Consider the following 21,234-nt stretch of genomic DNA (forward strand, 5'->3'; position numbering starts at 1 on the left):
ACACATTTAAAAAAATTTAAATTTTTAAATTTAAAATTTAAATTTTTTAAAAAAAATTTAAAAAATTTTTTAAACAGAATTTTAAAAAATTCTGTTTACAATCAAGAAATGGGCAGAAGACATGAACACACATTTAAAAAAATTTAAATTTTTAAATTTAAAATTTAATTTTTTTAAAAAAAATTTAAAAATTTTTTTAAACAGAATTTAAAAAAATTCTGTTTACTTCTTCTGGGTAGAAATCAAATATCATTGATTCAAATTTAGTTAAGCTAAATCTTGCTTCTATGTTGGTATTACTAGTATTGAGTTATGAAGACAAGGCAACAATTGATCACTTCCCTTGTCCTTATAAGTCCAAGCCTAAGTACAGGAGAAGCTGAAGATTGGCAAATTGATGAAAGTACAAGACTGAATTGCTGCTGAGTGCTTTTCCTGTACAGAGATTATAGGCCTTTGTTCTTATTGCCCCTAGAGTAAGTGCAAAGTTTTTTTGTTTTTTTGTTTTTGAGAGAGAGAGAAATAGTGAGATAGAGCACAAGCAGGGAGGAGAGGGAGAAGAAAGCTCCCCGCTGAGCAGGGAGCCCAACATGGGCCTTGATCCCAGGACCCTTGGATCATGACCCGTGCTGAAGGTAGATGTCTACTCAACTGAGCCACCCAGGCGCCCCAAGAGTAAAGCTTTTTTTTTAAAAAATGAAAAGTGGTAACACTCCTACAAGCTTTTATTCTACTTGGAGAAATACCTTAGAGCTGTGGCATCATAGTATGTTTCCAATGACATGGAGAAAGACACCACTAAAGGTAGTCTTAAGGTCTATCTCTTGATGGAATGGCATGAGCAAAGGACATATCACCATTCTAAAACTTGCAATTTTATGAGATTTTGGTGACCCTGAGTGAAGAAAATACCCTTTGAGTGTGAGGTATTTATTGGTTAAGGGGTGACACCTCAATTCTCAGAGAGACAGGATTTATCCCATATAAAGTTAATGCTCACACAGTTAGTGCAACTCTGTCCCAAAATATAAGGCTCCTGCCCTACACCCACAGACTCAATTATGTCTTCCCCATAAAATTCAACAAGTTTTAATATATGCATTTTAGTACTCAACATATTAATCAAGATCAGTGAAATTTCTATTACCTCCTAAACTTCTCTCATTCCCCATTCTTGTGGATAAGTTCTTTATAAGTTTTATTGACCTAATAGCACAAATTTCAAGAAAAGTTCAAGCTAAGTTTATAAAACCCTAAAGAACATCTTTTTATGGCCCAAATATTTAAATGCTTTTTCCAGTGTTTAATTAACCAATATTAATTGATTAGCTATTTAACCCAAGTGCACATATGCCTTATAATCTCATTCAACTCTTACCAGTTTTGAGTGTTTACTAGTGAGTTAATAAAGGCTAATAAAAATGGCATTTTTTTGTTTAAATCATTTGCTATTTTGGGACTGATTTTTTTACTTTGGCTGTGGTTTGCACTTTCTAAACTTTCTCTAGGTACTTTGCTAAAGATTAATTGTCTATCAGGCTTATATAAATAGGAGAGATAAGATTCCTGTGCATATTCATTCATAAATTAAAAACAATGCTTTCTACCAATTAACTCTATAAAAGGGAAATAGACCTTGACTAGATGTAATTAGGCATTTGTGTTCTCCATAACTGTAATTTACTATTAGTGTTTGAAAAACCATCAGTTCTCGTTTACTCTGGTAAGTGACAATAAGTGAGGCTAAAGTAAATTCAAAGCAACACTCCTGGGTCACCTTAGTGAATTTATGGAGCATATCATAACATTATTTGAAGCAACTGTAATTTTAGTCATGTTGTGCAATAGAATGAACCTCTAGTTTGATTTGTCATTCTGTATATCCAGTGATACTCAAAGTGCATGTCCTCAGGAAAGATGAACTTGACTGCAGACATGGCTACAGGGTAGGTGGTCTGTACTCTCATTTAACACATGATGCTCAAGGTGATCCATGTGGTGAGATTTTCCGCAGAGTCAAACAGGAATTGTTTCCTCTTTGGAGATGCGTCAGCAAAAGACTCTGTGTCTGTATGGTATATAAACCACAGATTATAACTATGTGTAAATATATAAGCAAACATCTTTTTTCCTAAAGCTAGTAATAAAGGGGAAAATCGATAATGTAGCTTTTTGTTTTTTAATTTTTTTTAGTTAGCATAATTCTCAGGTTATCTGGAGGGTCAATTTCAGAAAATTACAACCATATAAAACAAAATAGAAAAATTAAATAAAAATACCTTGAGGCTGAAGGTTTTAAAATGGTGTTAACTCTGCCTTAATGGCTTTTAGAACATGTAGATTCAGGAGAGATTAGACCTATGGGACTTTACCCCCCTACCCTTCAACAAGAACACTTCTGTTTTTACCTAATCATCTAAAGTTCTGTTCAGAGAGTGAAAGAGAATAAGTCACTGGCCTAGGCTGTATATTAGAAAGCAGGTGTACCAAATCCAAAGTGTTCCTTAAGGGTGGCTCCAGAACTCTAGTAATGCACAACTCGGTTGACTGGTGTTTTAATTTACATAGATCCAAAGTAGCAAATCTGACAGGATAGGAAATTCAGAGAGTGGGCACACTTAGTACCTCTAAGAAGCAACCACTGGTACAAAGCTACAATAATCAAAACAGTTGTAGTGCTGGCATTGAGACTGACATATAGACCAATGGAATGAAATCGAGAGTCCAGAAATAAACCCATCCATCTTTGCAGTTGATTTTTGACAATGATGGGGAGTCCATTTAATGGGTAGAGTACTATCTTCAACAGATGGTGCTGGGACAATTGGATTTCAACATGCATGAAAATCAAGATGGACTCCTATCATATACCATATACAAAAATTACCTTAAAATAGGACAATGACCTAAATAGAAGAGCTGAAACTGTAAAACTAATAGAAAAAATGTTAAGCCTTTATAAACTTATATTTGGTAGTAGATTCTTAGATATGCGACCAAAAACATAAGAAGCAAAGGAAAAAAATAGGTTAACTCGTGCTCATCAAAATTTTAAAAATTTTGTACATCAGAGGACATTATCAACAAAGTAAAAAGATAACCTACAGATTGGGAGAAAATATTTGCAAATCATATATCTGATAAGGATTTAATATGTAGGGCATACAAAGAACTCCTCCTACTCAACAACCAAAAAAACACAACACAATTGCCAAAAATGGACAAAGGATGTGAATATACATTTCTCCAAAAACCTATACAAATCACCAATAACCACTTGAAAAAATGCTCAACATCATTAGTCATTAGGGAAATGCAAATCAAAACCACAGGGAGAAGGATATGGAGAAACTAGAACCCTTGTTCAGTGCCAGTGAGAATGTAAAATGGTGCAGCTACTGTGGAAAACAGTTAAGCAGTTCCTTAGAAAGTTAAAAATAGTCACCATAAAACACAGCAATTCTACTTGTATGTATATACTCCAAAGAACTGAAATCGAGACTCAAACAAATACATGTACATATTCACAGAAGCACTATTCCCAATAGCCAAAAGATGGAAACAACCCACATGCCCATCAATAAGTGAATGGATAAGCAAAATATTATATATATATATATATATATATATATATATATATATATATAATGGGTTATTATTTAGCCTTAAAAAGAAATGAAGTGATTTTTGCTACAATATGGATGAATCTTGCAAACATTATGCTAGGTGATGTCAGATTCAAAAAGACAAATATTGCATGGATCTACTTATATGAAATATTCAGAACAGACAAATTCCAAAAGACAGAATATAGAGATTATCAGGGATTGAGGGTTGTGGTAATGGGGAATTGCTGCTCAGTGAGTACAAAGTTTCTGTTTGGAGTGATGAAAAAGATTTGGAAATATTGATGATGTTTGTACAACAATGTGAATGTAAGTAATGCCACTGCATTGTACATTTAAAAATGATGAAAATGACAAATTTTAGGTTCTATTTTACTACAATTAAAAAGAGCAATCACTGAAAGACTAGATGCAAGGGATAAATTTTTTTAAAAAGATGAATGATATTTATATATGACGGTAAATATTTATAACTGGCACAACCGAACAGTAACTAAGCAGCATGGATACCAGCTGCAAACACATTCAGAGCTACTGGTGAATTCAGTTTAATTACTACCTTGTATCTGGCACAAAATTAGTAAAGCTCATCTCTGAAGAAGCAGAGAAGAAGGAAGACTCAGCTCATTACAGTGTCATAGTATCAAAGCACTGATTCTTTGAACAAGAGCCCTATATAGTCAAGGCCCTGGCTTTACTGATGAGAAAAAGGAGGTCTGCGGAGCTGAAGACTGGCCAAAGTTCCTCTACACCATGCACACAGTCTGTGCTGCAGTCCTGCTCCCATGACATCCATCTCCCCTGATCCTTCCATAATGCAAGTCATCAGAGGGGGCGCAAGAAATCCCACTTGTATGCAAATGAAACTAATGTAAAAAGGAAACATCAATTACTAGGATCATTATGACAATATGTGGAATATTTGATTTTCTTCCTTTTTTTTCTCATCCAGGTTGTTCAATGACCTACTTAGTTGACAAGGCCACTGTCCCCCATTCTTTTCGTGGTGATAGTGCTCTTACACTTCCTTAAATGGAATGAGGCTGTAGAATGGTTAAGAATATAGGCAGACACACCAGTATTTGTTGCCAGTTCAGCCATGTACCTGCTGTGTGAACTAGAGTATGGATTATGATTATGAATGAGAAGTCGTGAACTAAAACTTTGCTAAACCTGTTTTTTTTTTCCCTGTAAAATGGGTTTAATGAAGCGCCTATATATTCCCCCGTGGAATTGCTATGAGGTTGGAATGAGAGACACCTTCAAAATATCAATATCCTACATGTCATCAGCATCTCATCAGCAGTAAGTACATTAATTACACTTCCCCCACCTTCCAAATGCTGCCAACATCACATCCTTAGGCTGGCTGTACCTGTACCAATGTGGGGGAGGTCTCTCTGTCACTCCATTGTCCTGCACTCCATCACCTCAACATACTACTCTAAAGTTAGGGCCTTTCCTCTTACTTTGCCTTTCTTCACAATGATAAAACCTTGTTGGCAATTTGACTGTTCACATATTGGTCCGGGCATGGCAAAGTCATCTTAGCCTCTACTAACTGCTGTCCCCCTTGAGACCTTTCCCCTGACTTTCAGGAGAGGGTAGCTTCAGCACACAGACCTGACTGGGGGATGCTGAGCAACCTACATACAGCTAATAGCACCCTTTTGTAATGTTCACACAGGAGAGTGAGGAGAGTGAGGCTATACAAGACCAAAGTCCATTCAATGACTGAGATGGGAAACTCAGTTCTCATACTTTTCATGCTAGTCAGGCCCCATCATTAGCCTAAGTCTTATACTTGATTAGGATTAATGAGGAACATGAACTTTCCCTCTCTCTTAGGTTTCTTGGGGAGACATTGATGTATGGCTCAGAAACACACCCGTGGAAGGAGGAAGTTACCTCATGGAAGCAATTGGAGTGCATTTCTTGCCCCTGTCCAGAGTTGACCTTTAAAACACAAACATTTGGATGCTTCTGCCAAATACCTGCCCATGACTAAGCAGCACATGAACTTACATCACTACTTTATAAAATAACAGGCCGTCTGAAGAACACTCATGGGAAAACAAAGACTAGGATAAAACACAAACAATGGAAGCTCTAGTTCTAATATCAGAGTGATTGATAGCTACATCCCTGGGAACAACATGATTAAAATCAATATGAAGCTCTCAAAATGAATTCTTAAAAAATAATCGAACCATATACTTATAAAAATATACTTGATATTTTCTGTATCTTTCAGAAATTAATGAAAAAATTTCTACTTCAGTATTACCAAGCTTGTTCTACTGTTAGATATTCAACAGAATTTCTTCTTAGGAATAATTTCTGATACTTTGATGAAATGCACATTAGAATACAAAAGTTTTTTTTTTTCTAGGAAACTTGTTTATAAGCCAAAGAGAACCAAATGGAAAGAATGCAACAAGGGGTTCAGTTTAAGATTAGAGTTAGGTTTTCTTAGCTAGTCTTTATCAGTTTCTCTGACTGTATCTTTTCTTATTGTTATGTTAATCACCATACATTACATCATTAGTTTTTGATGTAGTGTTCCATGATTCATTGTTTGTGCATAACACCCAGTGCTCAACGCAGAATGTGCCCTCTTTAATACCCTTCACCAGGCTAACGCATCCCCCAAACCCCCTCCCCTCTAGAACCCTCAGTTTGTTTTTCAGAGTCCATCATCTCTCATGGTTCATCTCCCCCTCCAACTTACTCTCATTCATTCTTCCCCTCCTGCTACCTTCTTTTTCTTTTTTCTTAACATATGTTGCATTATTTGTTTCAGAAGTACAGATCTGGGATTCAACAGTCTTGCACAATTAACAGTGCTCACCATAGCACATACCCTCCCGAATGCCTATCACCCAGCCACCCCATCCCTCCCATCCCCCACCACTCCAGCAACCCTCAGTTTGTTTCCTGAGATTAAGAATTCCTCATATCAGTGAGGTCATATGATACATATCTTTCTCTGATTGACTTATTTCACTCAGCATAACACCCTCCAGTTCCATCCACGTCGTTGCAAATGGCAAGATCTCATTCCTTTTGATGGCTGCATAATATTCCATTGTGTATATATACCACTTCTTCTTTATCCATTCATCTGTCGATGGACATCTGGGCTCTTTCCAGAGTTTCGCTATTGTGAACATTGCTGCTATAAACATTGGGGTGCACATACCCCTTCGGATCCCTACATTTGTATCTTTAGGGTAAATACCCAGTAGTGCAATTGCTGGACCGTATGGTAGCTCCATTTGCAACTGTTTGAGGAACCTCCATACTGTTTTCCAGAGTGGTTGCACCAGCTTGCACTCCCACCAACAGTGTAGGAGGGTTCCCCTTTCTCCGCATCCCCGCCAACAACTGTCCTTTCCTGACTTGTTCATTTTAGCCATTCTGACTGGTGTGAGGTGGTATCTCATGGAGGTTTTGATTTCGATTTCCCTGATGCTGAGCAATGTTGAGCACTTTTTCCTGTGTCTGTTGGCCATTTGGATGTCTCCTTTTCAGAAATGTGTGTTCATGTCTTCTGCCCATTTCTTGATTGGATTATTTGTTCTTTGGGGGTTGAGTTTGATAAGTTCTTTATAAGATTTTGGAGACTAGCCCTTTATCTGATATGTCATTTGCAAATATTTTCGCCCATTCTGTCGGTTGTCTTTTTGTTTTGTGGACTGTTCCTTTTGCTGTGCAAAAGTTTTATCTTGATGAAATCCCAATAGTTCATTTTTGCCCTTGCTTCCCTTGCCTTTGGCGATGTTTCTAGGAAGAAGTGGCGGCGGCTGAGGTCGAAGAGGTTGCTACCTGTGTTCTCCTTTAGGATTTTGATGGACTCCTGTCTCACGTTTAGGTCTTTCAACCATTTTTTAGTCTATTTTTGTGTGTGGTGTAAGGAAATGGTCCAGTTCCATTCTTCTCCTTGTGGCTGTCCAATTTTCCCAACACTATTTGTTGAAGAGACTGTCTTTTTTTCCACTGGACATTCTTTCCTGCTTTGTCAAAGATGAGTGGACCATAGAGTTGAGGGTCCATTTCTGTGCTTTCTATTCTGTTCCATTGATCTATGTGTCTGTTTTTGTGCCAGTACCATACTGTCTTCATGATGACAGCTTTGTAACAGAGCTGGAAGTCCGGAATCGTGATGCTGCCAGCTTTGCTTTCCTTTTTCAATATTCCTCTGGCTATTCGGGGTCTCTTCTGGTTCCATACAAATTTCAGGATTATTTGTTGCATTTCTTTGAAAAGAGTGGATGGTATGTTGATGGGGATTGCACTGAATGGGTAGATTGCTCTAGGTAGCATTGACATCTTCACAATGTTTGTTCTTCCAATCCATGAGCATAGAACGTTTTTCCATTTTTTGTCTCTTCTTCAATTTCTTTCATGAGTATTTTATAGTTTACTGAGTACAGATCCTTTGTTTCTTTGGTTAAATTTATTCCTAGGTATCTTATAGTTTTGGGTGCAATTGTAAATGGGATCAACTCCTTGATTTGTCTCTCTTCTGTCTTGTTGTTGGTGTATAGGAATGCCACTGATTTCTGTGCATTGATTTTATATCCTGCTACTTTACTGAATTCCTGTATGAGTTCTAGCAGTTTTGGGATGGAGTCTTTGGGATTTTCCACAAAAAGTATCATGTCATCCGCAAGGAGAGAGAGTTTGACTTCCTCTTAGCCGATTTGGATGTCTTTGATTTCTTTTTGTTTTCTGATGTTTGCGGCTAGGACTTCTACTACTATGTTGAATAGCAGTGGTGAGAGTGGACATCCCTGCCGCGTTCCTGACCTTAGGGGAAAAGCTCTCAGCTTTTCCCCATTGAGAATGATATTCGCTGTAGGTTTTTCATAGATGGCTTTTATGATATTGAGGTAGGTACCCTCTATCCCTATAGTCTGAAGAGTTTTGATCAAGAAAGGATGCTCAACTTTGTCAAAGGCTTTTTCTGCATCTATTGAGAGGATCATATGATTCTTGTTCTTTCTTTTGTTAATGTATTGTATCAGGTTGATTGATTTGCAGATGTTGAACCAGCCTTGCAGCCCAGGGATAAATCCCATTTGGCCATGCTGAATAATCCTTTTAATGTACTGTTGGATCCTTTTGGCTAGTATTTTGGTGAGAATTTTTGCATCCATGTTCATCAAGGATATTGGTCTATAATTCTCCTTTTTGATGGGGTCTTTGTCTGGTTTTGGGATCAAGGTAATGGTGGCCTCATAAAATGAGTTTGGAAGTTCTCCTTCCATTTCAATTTTTTGGAACAGTTTCAGGAGAATAGGTATTAATTCTTCTTGAAATGTCTGATAGAATTCCCCTGGGAAGACATCTGGCCCTGGGCTTTTGTTTGTTGGGAGATTTTTGATGACTGCTTCAATTTCCTTAGTGGTTATGGGTCTGTTCAGGTTTTCTATTTCTTCCTGGTTCAATTTTGGTAGTTGATACATATCTAGGAATGCACCCATTTCTTCCAGGTTATCTAATTTGCTGGCATAGAGTTGCTCATACTATGTTCTTATAATTGTTGGTATTTCTTTGGTGTTGGTTGTGATCTCTCCTCTTTCATTCATGATTTTGTTGATTTGGGTCCTTTCTCTTTTCTTCTTGATAAGTCTGGCCAGGGGTTTATCACTCTTGTTAATTCTTTCAAAGAACCAGCTCCTAGTTTCGTTGATCTGTTCTACTGTTCTTTTGGTTTCTATTTCATTGATTTCTGCTCTGCTCTTGATTATTTCTCTCCTCCTGCTGGGTTTAGGCTTTATTTGCTGTTCTTTCTCCAGCACCTTTAGGTGTAGGGTTAGGTTGTGTATTTGAGACCTTTCTTGTTTCTTGAGAAAGGCTTGTATTGCTATATACTTTCCTCTCAGAACTGCCTTTGCTGCATCCCAAAGATTTTGAACAGTTGTATTTTCATTTTCAGTGGTTTCCATGAATTTTTTTAATTCTTCTTTAATTTCCTGGTTGACCCATTCATTCCTCAGTAGGATGCTCTTTAACCTCCATGTATTTGAGTTCTTGCTGACTTTCCTCTTCTGATTGAGTTCTAGTTTCAAAGCATTGTGGTCTGAAAATATGCAGGGAATAATCCCAATCTTTTGGTACTGGTTGAGACCTGATTTGTGACCCAGGATGTGATCTATTCTGGAGAATGTTCCATGGGCACTAGAGAAGAATGTGTATTCTGTTGCTTTGGGATGGAATGTTCTGAATATGTCTGTGAAGTCCATTAGGTCCAGTGTGTCATTTAAAGTCTTTATTTCCTTGTTGATCTTTTTCTTAAATGATCTGTCCAATTCAGTCAAGGGGGTGTTAAAATCCCCCACTATTACTGTATTGTTGTCAATGTGTTTCTTTGCTTTTGTTATTAATTGCCTTATATAATTGGCTGCTCCCATGTTACGGGCATAGATATTTACAATTGTTAGATCTTCTTGTTGGATAGACCCTTTAAGTAGGATATAGTGTCCTTCCTCATCTCTTATTACACTCTTTGTTTTAAAATCTAATTCGTCTGAAAAAAGGATTGCCACCCCAGCTTTCTTTTGGTGTCCATTAGCATGGTAAATGGTTTTCCACCCCCTCACTTTCAATCTGGGGGGTGTCTTCGGGTCTAAAATGAGTCTCTTGCAGACAGCATATCGATGGATCTTGTTTTTTAATCCAATCTGATAGCCTGTGTCTTTTGATTGTGACATTGAGCCCATTTATATTCAGGGTAACTATTGAAAGATATGAATTTAGTGCCATTGTATTGCTTGTAAGGTGACTGTTACTGTATATTGCCTGTGTTCCTTTCTGATCTATGCTGCTTTTAGGCTCTCTCTTTGCTTAGAGGACCCCTTTCAATATTTCTTGGAGGGCTGGTTTCGTGTTTGCAAATTCCTTTAGTTTTTGTTTGTCCTGGAAGCTTTTTATCTCTCCTTCTATATTCAATGACAGCCTCGCTGAATACAGTATTCTTGGCTGCATATTTTTCTCTTTTAGTGCTCTGAAGATATCATGCCAGTCCTTTCTGGCCTGCCAGGTCTCTGTGGATAGGTATGTTGGCAATCTAATATTTCTACCATTGTAGGTTACAAATCTCTTCTCCCGAGGTGCTTTCAGGATTTTCTCTTTGTCTCTGAGACTCGTAAGTTTTAGTATTAGATGTTGGGGTGTTGGCCTATTTTTATTGATTTTGAGAGGGGTTCTCTGTGCCTCCTGGATTTTGATGCCTGTTTCCTTCCCCACATTATGAAAGTTCTCTGCTATTATTTGCTCCAATATACCTTCTGCCCCTCTCTCTCTTTCTTCTTCTTCTGGGATCCCAATTATTCTAATGTTGTTTTGTCTTATCGTATCGCTTATCTCTCAAATTCTGCCCTCGTGATCCTGTAGTTGTTTCTCTCTCTTTTTCTCAGCTTCGTTATTTTCCATTATTTGGTCTTCTATATCACTGATTCTCTCTTCTGCCTCATTTATCCTAGCAGTTAGTGCCCCCATTTTTGATTGCCTTTTTGATTTCGACTTGGTTAGATTTTAGTTCTTTTATTTCTCCAGAAAGGGTTTCTCTAATAACTTCCATGCTTTTTTCAAACCCAGTTAGTATCTTTAAAGTCATGATTCTGAACTCGATGTCCGACATCGTACTAATGTCCGTATTGAGTAGGTCCCCGGCTGACGGTACTACCTCTTGTTCTTTTTGCTGAGGTGATTTTTTTCATCTGTCATTTTGTCCAGAGGAGAATAGATGAATGAAAGAACAAAATGCTAACAGGTTACCAACGTCCCCAGGAAATATACTCTATACAAATCAGAAAAGACCTGAAACCAGGGGAAAAGAAAGGGAAAGAAAGAAAAAAGAAAGAAAGAAAAAAAAGAAGATAAAGAGAAAAACAAAAACAGAACAATACAAAAAAACAGAATATGATCAAATATGATTAGGCTAGTGCATAGATCAGTGCCACACACTAGACTTTGGGCATATTTTGGTCTGTTAGAAGAAAGTGCCTCCTAAAATTTTAAAGGAATAAAGACTTACATATGTACAAAATAAGAGTTGATACAATGAAGGGATGGAAGATGACTGTAAAGATGAAAATTATAAAAGATTTTATAAAAGGAATTGATAAGATAAGAAGTTGTTTGAAAAAAGAAAGAAGATTTAAAAAAAAGAGAAAGAGAAAAAAGGGAGAGAATGTGATCAGGCAGGAGACTAGAACAAAGCCATACACTAGTTATTTAGGGTATATTATGATCTGTTAGAAGAAACTGTATCTCAAAATTTTTAAAGAGAGAACAACTTATATATATATGCCAAAAATAAGGGTAACTACTATGAAGGGATAAAATATGACTCTAAAAATGAAAAATAAAAAATGTTTTCTTTTAAAAAAAAGGGATTGATAAGATGTTGGTTGAAAAAGGGAAAAAGAAAAATTAGGGAAAAAAGTTAAAAAAATTAACTTTGAAATACTAATGAATCATGGGGAAAAAAAGCCATGAATTCCCCTAGCGCTGGAGTTCTCCTGTTCTCCTTGATGGGTAAACTTGGTCTTGGCTTGCTGGCTGTTTGTGCTGATCTTCTGGGGGAGGGGCCTGTTGCCATGGTTCCCAAATGTCTTTGCCGGGGGCCGAATTGCCCCGCCCTTGTCGGTCCCGGCTAAGCAAGCTGCTCGTGTTTGCTCTCAGGAGCTTTTGTTCCCTTCAAGCTCTCGGTAGAGCTTTGGAGGACCAGAGTGAAAATGGTGGCCTCCCAATCTCCACCTGGAGGAGCTGAGAACTCGGGGCCCCACTCCTCAGTGTGCCCCCAGAGAAAAGCAGTCAGTCCTATCTCCCCGGTCTCTGGCCGCACTACGTGTTCACCTGGCCTGTGACCGAGCGTTTGTATCTCTGGCACCCAACCCTGTGTGGAGTCTCCAAATCCTCAGATCCCTGCGATGCACTCCCATGCCGCTCCTCCCGGGGGAGGGAGGGGAGTCTCCCTGGATCTGCCGCTTGTTGGGTCCCTATTGGAGGAGCAGTGGCCCGACTGGGCCGCGGATCACAGTTTATGGCAACCCCGAGCTGAGAGCCCACGCCTCGGCTCCGTCTCTGCAGCCGGCTTCCCTGCTCCAATACCTGGGAGCTCTGCTGCACTCAGGCACCCCCAGCCTTTCTGTGACCCCGAGGGTCCTGAGACCACACTGTGCCGCGAGGGTTCCACCCCCCGCTTAGCCACTGGAGCAACGTCCCTCAGCGGAGCCGACTTCTAAAAGTTCCGCTTTTGTGCTCCAGGGCTCTATCACTTGCCAGAAGCGGCCAATGGAGGCTCCCTCCCCCGCTGTCTATCGTCCCGAATATCGCCTCGGATTCACGTCTCCACACGTCCTACCTTCCAGTAAGTGGTTGCTTCTCTGTTCAGAGAGTTGTTGCTACTTTCTTCTTCGATCTCCTGTTGAGTTCGTAGGCGTTCAGAATGGTTTGATCCCTATTCAGCTGAATTCCTGAGACCAGACAAAATCCAGGTCTCCTACTCCTCCGCCATCTTGCTCCGCCCCCCCTAGAATACAAAAGTTTTAAGGACTATTTTATGTCCTAACCTAAAAGATACATTTTCAAAGACTAGGAACTTTGTGTAGTGATTATTTTAGTTCACTGATTTTAAAAAATTCACTTTTATTAGGTGAAATACAGATAATTTAGTGACTAATGTTACTAATTCCAGGGGCTTATCTTCAGGCACAGTTTGATCCAGGAGGCAAGAGATAGCCTCAAGTCTTAGCATTTTTGGCTCTGCTTACCTCTCTTGGTTTCACTTAGAATATTTTTCAGTGCTTGCCTCCTGTATCACCAGATCTACAGCACACAATTTCAGCAACCTCAGTAGCAAAAGAAGGTCTAACTAATGGTTCAAACTGTGGTTACACCATTCTTCTGGGATTGTTCTCTTTACAGTAGTCAGGAAAATAGACTATACCAAGTAGCCACGTTTGGGTCATATTCTCACCCTTAGAACCAAGGGTTCAACCTCATCCAAAACATGAAGAGAGAAAGTGGGAGAATCCAAAAATTTCAGACTACTGCTCCCAAAGACCAAATTCTGAGTAAGCAGAAATACAACTCGAACTTTTACCCCAGGGCACTTGTTTTTCTAGATGAAAAAATATTCATAGTTACCATTTCAGTTTCTCACAGTGACTAAGAGCCCCAGAGTAATAACATCTCTCTGTGCTGGTGCTTCTCCATCTGTGACATCAGAATATTCAGTTACCTGGCTTGTAGGCATACTACTTACACTTAATGCTAGTAAAATGCTCAGGGCCCAAAACACACTATATAAATGCAAAATGTCAATATAAATTGTGCTAAAAGAGGTATTCCCCAGTTAACAGAAGGAACAGCATGACTGCAAAGATACATCAAATGCTGTAAAAGAAATGCTAATTTCTTTTGCCTCTTCACCACTTATTTTAAAAATTGCTTTACTCACATCCTGTATTTTAGAGGTTATATTTTTTCTCAGAATGTCTGCACTTCAATCACTTGACTTTCTAAAGGTTATGATAACACAACTTTCTTTTGAAACTGAACCACTCCTAGAGGATGACAGAAGAGTTTGTTAGAATTCCAATACAGTGACAGAATTCTCTGTGCCCTCACTCTCAGCCCTGAGAAAAATTGATTTTTCAAGTGCCTCTGGTAAGAGATTACAGTCATTTGGGTTTGGGTTTTCTTCTTTTCTTTTTTTTCTTGGCTTTTAGAGAAATAAAAAAGAAGTGGTTTGGGCTAAAGGTATAAATTCCCCTATTTAGTCACAGAAACAAATTTAGATCTTTATAGCACACAGTGAAGATGAATGAAAATCCAGCACCACACAGATGCTGCCAGGATGAGAGGTAGAATTCTCACCTGCTGGGTGATCAATGAGACAGTAAATGTTAGAAGAATTATTAATGGGGATGCAGAAGAACAAAGGACAATAGAAAAAAACTCAAAAATCTTTTTGGTGATTTCTTTCATAAAGCACAATGTAAAATGATCTATGTAATGAATTATCTCTTGCAGTTCTCAGTGTTCGTGGAAGGCCAAGTCAAAGCATTTTCGAATTCTGAGCTGATTACATGTCTTGTGGCAGTTAGATGGTGGTTTTCTGTTTTAACTTTTAGTAATGAAAACTAATTTTGGACTGAAGTGTTAAGGAACAGGGTAGAAAGATATTTTCATTAACTAAGAGTCATCACCATTAAATAACAATGTACAATAAAGTGGGTTACAAAACAGTATGTTTATTTTAAAAAGATGGTATGTTATAATAGCTAGCACTTAGATGGCACTTCCCTTGGGACAGGCACTGTTCTGAGTGCTTTACATTTATTAACTCATAGACTCCTCACATTACAGGTGATACCAATCGCCAGGTGATAAATGAGAAAACAGAGAGAGAAGGTAAGGTTTCCCAGGATCTCATTAAGATAGAAAGATGGATGAATGAGGGGATGAATGGGTGGATTCATCTAAATAATGGTCTCCAAAATGTTAATGGTAATCATTTCTGGATATTAGAGTAGGATTCTCTGTTATGCTCATTTTGTTATTAAAAATGAATAATATTTCTCATTGAAAATACTTATCTTTATAATCAGGAAATCAATAGCTATTGTCATTTTGGGGAAAATGTTTTATTTATTGAACACATTCCTCTCCAGTGATTGTTATCCTGTTGAACATCTTACACAGACAACTCAAACTCAACCAGCTCCAAGCGGATAGAAGTCTACCTTCTCTCCAGCCCTTTCTTCTTATCCTCATTCCTTTTTTTGGTTGAGTGGTGCCATGAAGAGAGAATTGTGGGAGTCGCCTCAGACAAGAGATAATTCATTACAATTTTATCACCTACCCGGTTCTCAAACCCAAGGCTTCCTCCTGTTTGTCCATTCAGTCTCCACCATCATCTTCACCAATTGAGTGAGAAGCTCTGAGCATTTCCTGCCGGGATTATTGCGTACAAACAATCCTTTTCCTTCCATCTACCACACTCATGTCTTCCCTTCATCCTTCTAACTTACCCGCCTTCATGCTTACAAGGCTACCTTTGTGGGAATATGATCATACAGTGCTCCTGTTTAAAATTACTCCCCTTATAAAGTTTCTCTCCCTCATGAAAAATAAAAACTCAATTCCTTAGCATTAAATATAAGGCCCTCCAGGATCTGGATCACACATACCTTTCTTGTTTACAGCACAAGCCTCCCTTTTACTTTGTTTACTTGTGAACTGCAGGAGATTTTCTGTGCTTATACAACCATATACTAAATGTTCCCACCCCTAGATCTTCACATGCGTTGTTCCCTCTGTCTGAAATGACTTCTACTAGACTTAAGTCTTTCTGCCCTTAATCCCTAAAACAGAGACTAGCATCTATTCATTATTCAATTAATATTTATTAAGCACTTACTATGCATCAGGCAATTTGCCAGTGCTGGTGATATGAGAGCAAACCTAAAAATACCTGGTTCCTGCAAAGAGTGACCAACTCACCCCAGTTTACCTAGCACTTTCCTGATTTTAGCAGTACAAGTCTCAAGTTCCAGGAAACCCCTCAGTCCTGGACAACCCAGGGTGGTTGATCATATCATTCCTATACCCTATACTTAACATTCCAGCAAGGGAAGTGGCTTACTAAGGACAATGAATATAATAAGAAAATGAACGAATGAAGAATTTCCTTTTATAGCACCTAAGGATGGTCATTATAAATATCTTTTATCTTTGCATAATTTTGCAATAAACCTGAAGTCAACTTTATGATAGAAAAACATAAATAGCTTAATATGCTAAACACTAATTCCAACATGTAGTAAACCAGATTATATGACTCATGGGGTAGAGAGGAAGTCAAGGCACCCTGTAAAGGGCTCCGTGGAGAGAGGCAGGTGATAAGGAAAAGAATCTTTGATTTTCCTCTCAGTCAAGTGGAAACTCAGCTTGTGTCTATTCCCAAGACACACTGCCAGCAGGATGAAACATGCCTGTAACAGCTTTATAAGAAGATGGGTTAGAAATGCAGGAAATAAGGGAGAAAGTGTTCTCAATCTCTCCACCTGAAACTCTTCATTATCTTCATCTGTAAAATGGGGGTAATAAAAATAACTAACTCATATATTTTTATAAAGATTAGGCTAATTCATTGTATCTAAGGTGCTTAGAACAGTGCCTGGCACAGGGTAATACTACTTATGTATTAGCTTATAACACCTACTGCTCCATCTCCTACCTCCACTACTCATTCTACATGGGGTTGGCAGAAATAGCTGCAGAGACAGTGGAAGTGGTTGAGCTCAGTGTCTCACATATCAGCTTAATCCAAGAAGAGGCTTATGGAAGGAGAGTAGAAAGAGGGCTTTGATTTCCATGTCCACCAGCTTTCTCGGCCATGTACTGGTGTGAAGAACAATTTAAGAATTAACCTTCAAACCTCCTCTGTTCAACTCATGAAATCATCTGCATCCCCATGATTATGTGCCAACAGGAATATATTTTTAAAAGATGGGTCAAAAATGCACTAGAAAAGAAATCCGTATTAGTAATAAAATATTCCATATTGGTAATAAAAATAAAATATGATAAATAAGGAAATTATCTTTCATACTTTACCCAAATATTATTGAACTTGAAAGTCATAGTAAATTGAAACTTGTTCACAGATTGAAATTAGCCCTGATGAATAAAGACCAAAAAAAAAAAAAAGCCATCTTTTGCCAAGAGGTTTAACACACAATCTGATATTTATATTTTAGAAGTAGGAACACAGTCATGTCCTTTTACAAGTTAAATTAAACAGGAAAAATAATCAAATTAAGTATATGCGCTGACGTGTTTTTGGCTCCCTTTTTAAAAAATTGGTTATTTTGAGTTAACTCAAATATGGAGGAATAATTTTTTGCCCAGGTTCCAAAACTGCAACCAGATGGTAAGATAAGTCCATCTGAGTTCAACAGTTTGCATCCCAACAATGCCCATCTGGGGTTCTTGAGTGCACGTGGCCAGTGCGGCACATGCCTCCTCATCTTCAATCATTTTACCCAAACATATGACCTCAAGAGGTATAGCTGATCATTGGGAATTTTAATGGAGACCTAATCTCTGACTTTGATGGTGAATGTTAGTTTAAAATCTGAAAAACAGATGGTTTGAGTAAAGGTTCATCAGGCAGAGAGAGGAAGTGTGGAGGTGACAGCCTTTGTGTGATAAAGAGCAAAGACAAAGTAGGTGTTCCCTCGAAGTGCAGACCCTTTTCTCTCAGGCCTTCTGCTCTTTCCAAAATGCCCTCTACTCTCACATCTATGTGCACATGAGGAAATAGCCATGAGTAAAACTGCATCCAACATTCTGAGATTTTCCTACCTCTGCCTGCAATAAAACAAATAAAAATAAAGTGTTTCTAAAGGATGTGTGTGTGAATTTATATTTAAAGCCTGACTTAGCACTTTGAAAATGTTTAATTCCTTCCTGGCCTACAATGTCTGGGTTATTTTAGAATTGCCTAATGAAACAGACATGAAAATAGCCAATGGTCTATTTAACTGGTTTCCAACAGAAATCATGGTAGGTTGAAAGTAAATCATTCAAGAGCTCAAAAGAGAAACTTATTGTGATCTACTCTGCAGCTCTATACTCAGTAGAACATTTTCCTCAAGAAGGCATGTATGTACTGCAGGAAGCCAACCTTCCTGCAGGAATACCAAAAGTATTCCTTTTACTTAACAGCCAACGCAAATCTGATAACATCACTTTCTTGCTGAAACCCCTTCAGTGATTATCCATTGCTGATGAATGTGGCCAAAAATCCTTAAGAGCCTTAATAAGACTGAGGAAGAATAGAAGAGAGCTAGATCTTGACCTCCCATGCTCCCTTCTGTTATTCTCTATGGTTGACCCCTCTGCATTTCTCTATTCCTCCAAATGACCAAGTACTTCATCTCAGAGCCTTACACACACACACACACACACACACACACACACACACACACACACAGAGTTCCTACTGCTTTTATGCTTTTATTGTCCCTTTTTACTGAATAAACTCTTATTTATTCATACCTCTTTTGGCCTTCACACAACAGTTAATCACTTCCTTGGGAAGTCTTACTGTTCTCTCCTGGGCAATTTGGGACCTCTATGGTTACTAAACTTGGAGTATTTTTTTCCTCATAGCTCTCATTACAATTGTAGTCATTTTTATAATTACTTCTTTAATTTGTATCTCCATCATTACTCATAGCTCCAGTCTAATACCTGGTACAGCACCTGGCATCTAGGACTTATAAACTTATCTTTGGTGAACAAACAAGTGCATAATGATTCTTTGACATGACAAGCAGGTGGGAGGCAGTGGGCCCATGAAGAAAGAAAAGGCCCTGATACTGGACACAGAGGTGTGGACAATGCTAATTAAAAGTCTAGTTAAAACTGTAAATACTGTAACAACTGATCAGAAAGCTGAATCTTAGATTTCTGCTAAATCCGATTCCAGAATTACCTTCTTAAAAAAATACAATTAGACTTTAAGCAGAAAATTGCATTACTCTATCATAAATTTCAGTGTATTTTTGAAGTTATAGTGTGGACAATTTTGACATCCACATTTTCCAAATATCTATTAATGTCTCCCAAAGCCCCTCAGTAACTAAAGGTAACATTTTTTCCCTAATATTTAAGGATATACAGAATCACAACATTTTAGAAAGTATTTCATGTTCGTCATGTTCAGATGAACACGATCTCTTATAAACTTCATAAAAGGAGAAGATTGACAACACAGAGCCTTTCTCTTATGCTTATTAAAATTATTTTTAAAAATATTTTATTTGAGAGAGTGTGCATGAGTAGGGGAGGAGCAGAAGGAGAGAGAATCTCAAGCGGACTCCACACTGAGCATGGAGCCCCACGTGGGGCTCTATCTCACAACTCTGAGATCATGACCTGAGCCCAAATCAGGAGTTGGATGCTTAACCAACTGAGCCACCCAGTCACCCTGCTGACTAAAGTTATAAAAATGCAGTAGGACATGACTGTTCCACAGTTGGGAGAAGAATACCAAATCATTGTTCCCAAAAGACACCTGTGATGAGTAAATGCTGGTAATGTAATTGGCTACTGTATGTGGTGACCATACTTCTCTCTGGCCATGTCGCTTTTCTAAAGGGCAATTCTCAATGTTTAATTTAGAAATTTCATCTTTATATTAAAATAGAATCTTGAAGAGTTTTCAAAATCATATTGGTTATGCACGTGAGCTTTGGTATAAAGTTGAATTATGAAAGTGAAATGGGAATGCCTGTAACTCCAGCTCAACAAATTCAGTGTTTCGTTCAATGGATGATAATGCAATCTTTTGTGAAGTTGCTTTACCTGTGTTGTTAATAACAAGGTGACATTTACAAAACTAATAAACTGTAAAGTCCATTATGGTTTATCGCCAATTCTTGAACACGAACCCTGTAATATATTCATGTACAAAAACCATTTGAGTCATTTAAATATCATTAAACCATAGCAGAATTAAAATGAGTTTTCTCCCTGTGGGTTCAGGTATAGGAGAGTTAAGTTATTATTTGTGTAAGCTAGTCAACCAGTTTGGAGGCTGATGTGTGCTACTCCTGCCATCACCCAGAGTAGGGAGTCAAATCAAGGCATCAATCACCTTCTCGGTGTAAACCTTGGGGAAAGTGTCTTTTTAGTTCTCCTTGTGCAGTCAGACAAGTGGTGGGTCTTTTTCCATATTGAAGCATAATTAAAAGCTTTCCTCCTGTTATCCTGTCTATGTCCTATTCCATGATTCTTACTGGAAACTGTGAGACTGAACCATTAACTGGGAAAAGTCAGGGGAGTCTTCTTCCTGAGATCAACTCTATCTTCACCATTGCCTCAGTTCAAATTTGTATCCTTTCTATCTGAAGTATTGCCAGGGCCTACGAGCTGGGTCTTCTGGCCCTCAGGATGTTCTTCCTAACATTCTCCACTGTCATTTTAAAATGACATTATGTCTCTTCTTAAAGATTATATTTAGGATTACATGTAAACTCTGATGTAGACAGAGAGAGGGAGAGAGATCTTGAGTGGCTCTTCTCAATTCCTAAGGCAGGTGGAAGTCACAGAGGGAAGGAAGCTGTGTGTACCCAATCATCCCCAAGAGGTAAACATAATGGGCAAACTGATAAAACTTTAGTCAAGAGAAATACCTAAACTCTATGTTTCTGGCCTATCAGATTGATAAATCATTTCCTACATTAATACAGTATAATCAGAAAAATGGCCCAAAGTTGAGGATGTGATAAATCCTAACATTTTTTTCTCCAAATGAACAAAGGACTTACTCAAATTGGTCTAGTCAAAACTCCCTTCTCATTACTGCCTGCATTTACTAGATGTCTGGAGTGTCTGAGAGGCTGTATTTACTTAATCTTTATTGCATTCTTGTCTATAGAGCTAAATGAAGAGGGGAGTCAGCTGGACATCTTCCTGGGACATCAGTTCATAAAGCATATTAAAATATCCCTAAAATAAAGTGTAAATACAGTGCTAGTTAACTCAGGTTTCCACATGAGACTACTAACATAATTGG

The sequence above is a fragment of the Callorhinus ursinus genome, unplaced genomic scaffold (assembly GCF_003265705.2).
Source record: "Callorhinus ursinus isolate GAN/ISIS: 27379988/994484 unplaced genomic scaffold, GSC_fseal_2.0 scaffold15, whole genome shotgun sequence".
NCBI lineage: Eukaryota > Metazoa > Chordata > Mammalia > Carnivora > Otariidae > Callorhinus > Callorhinus ursinus.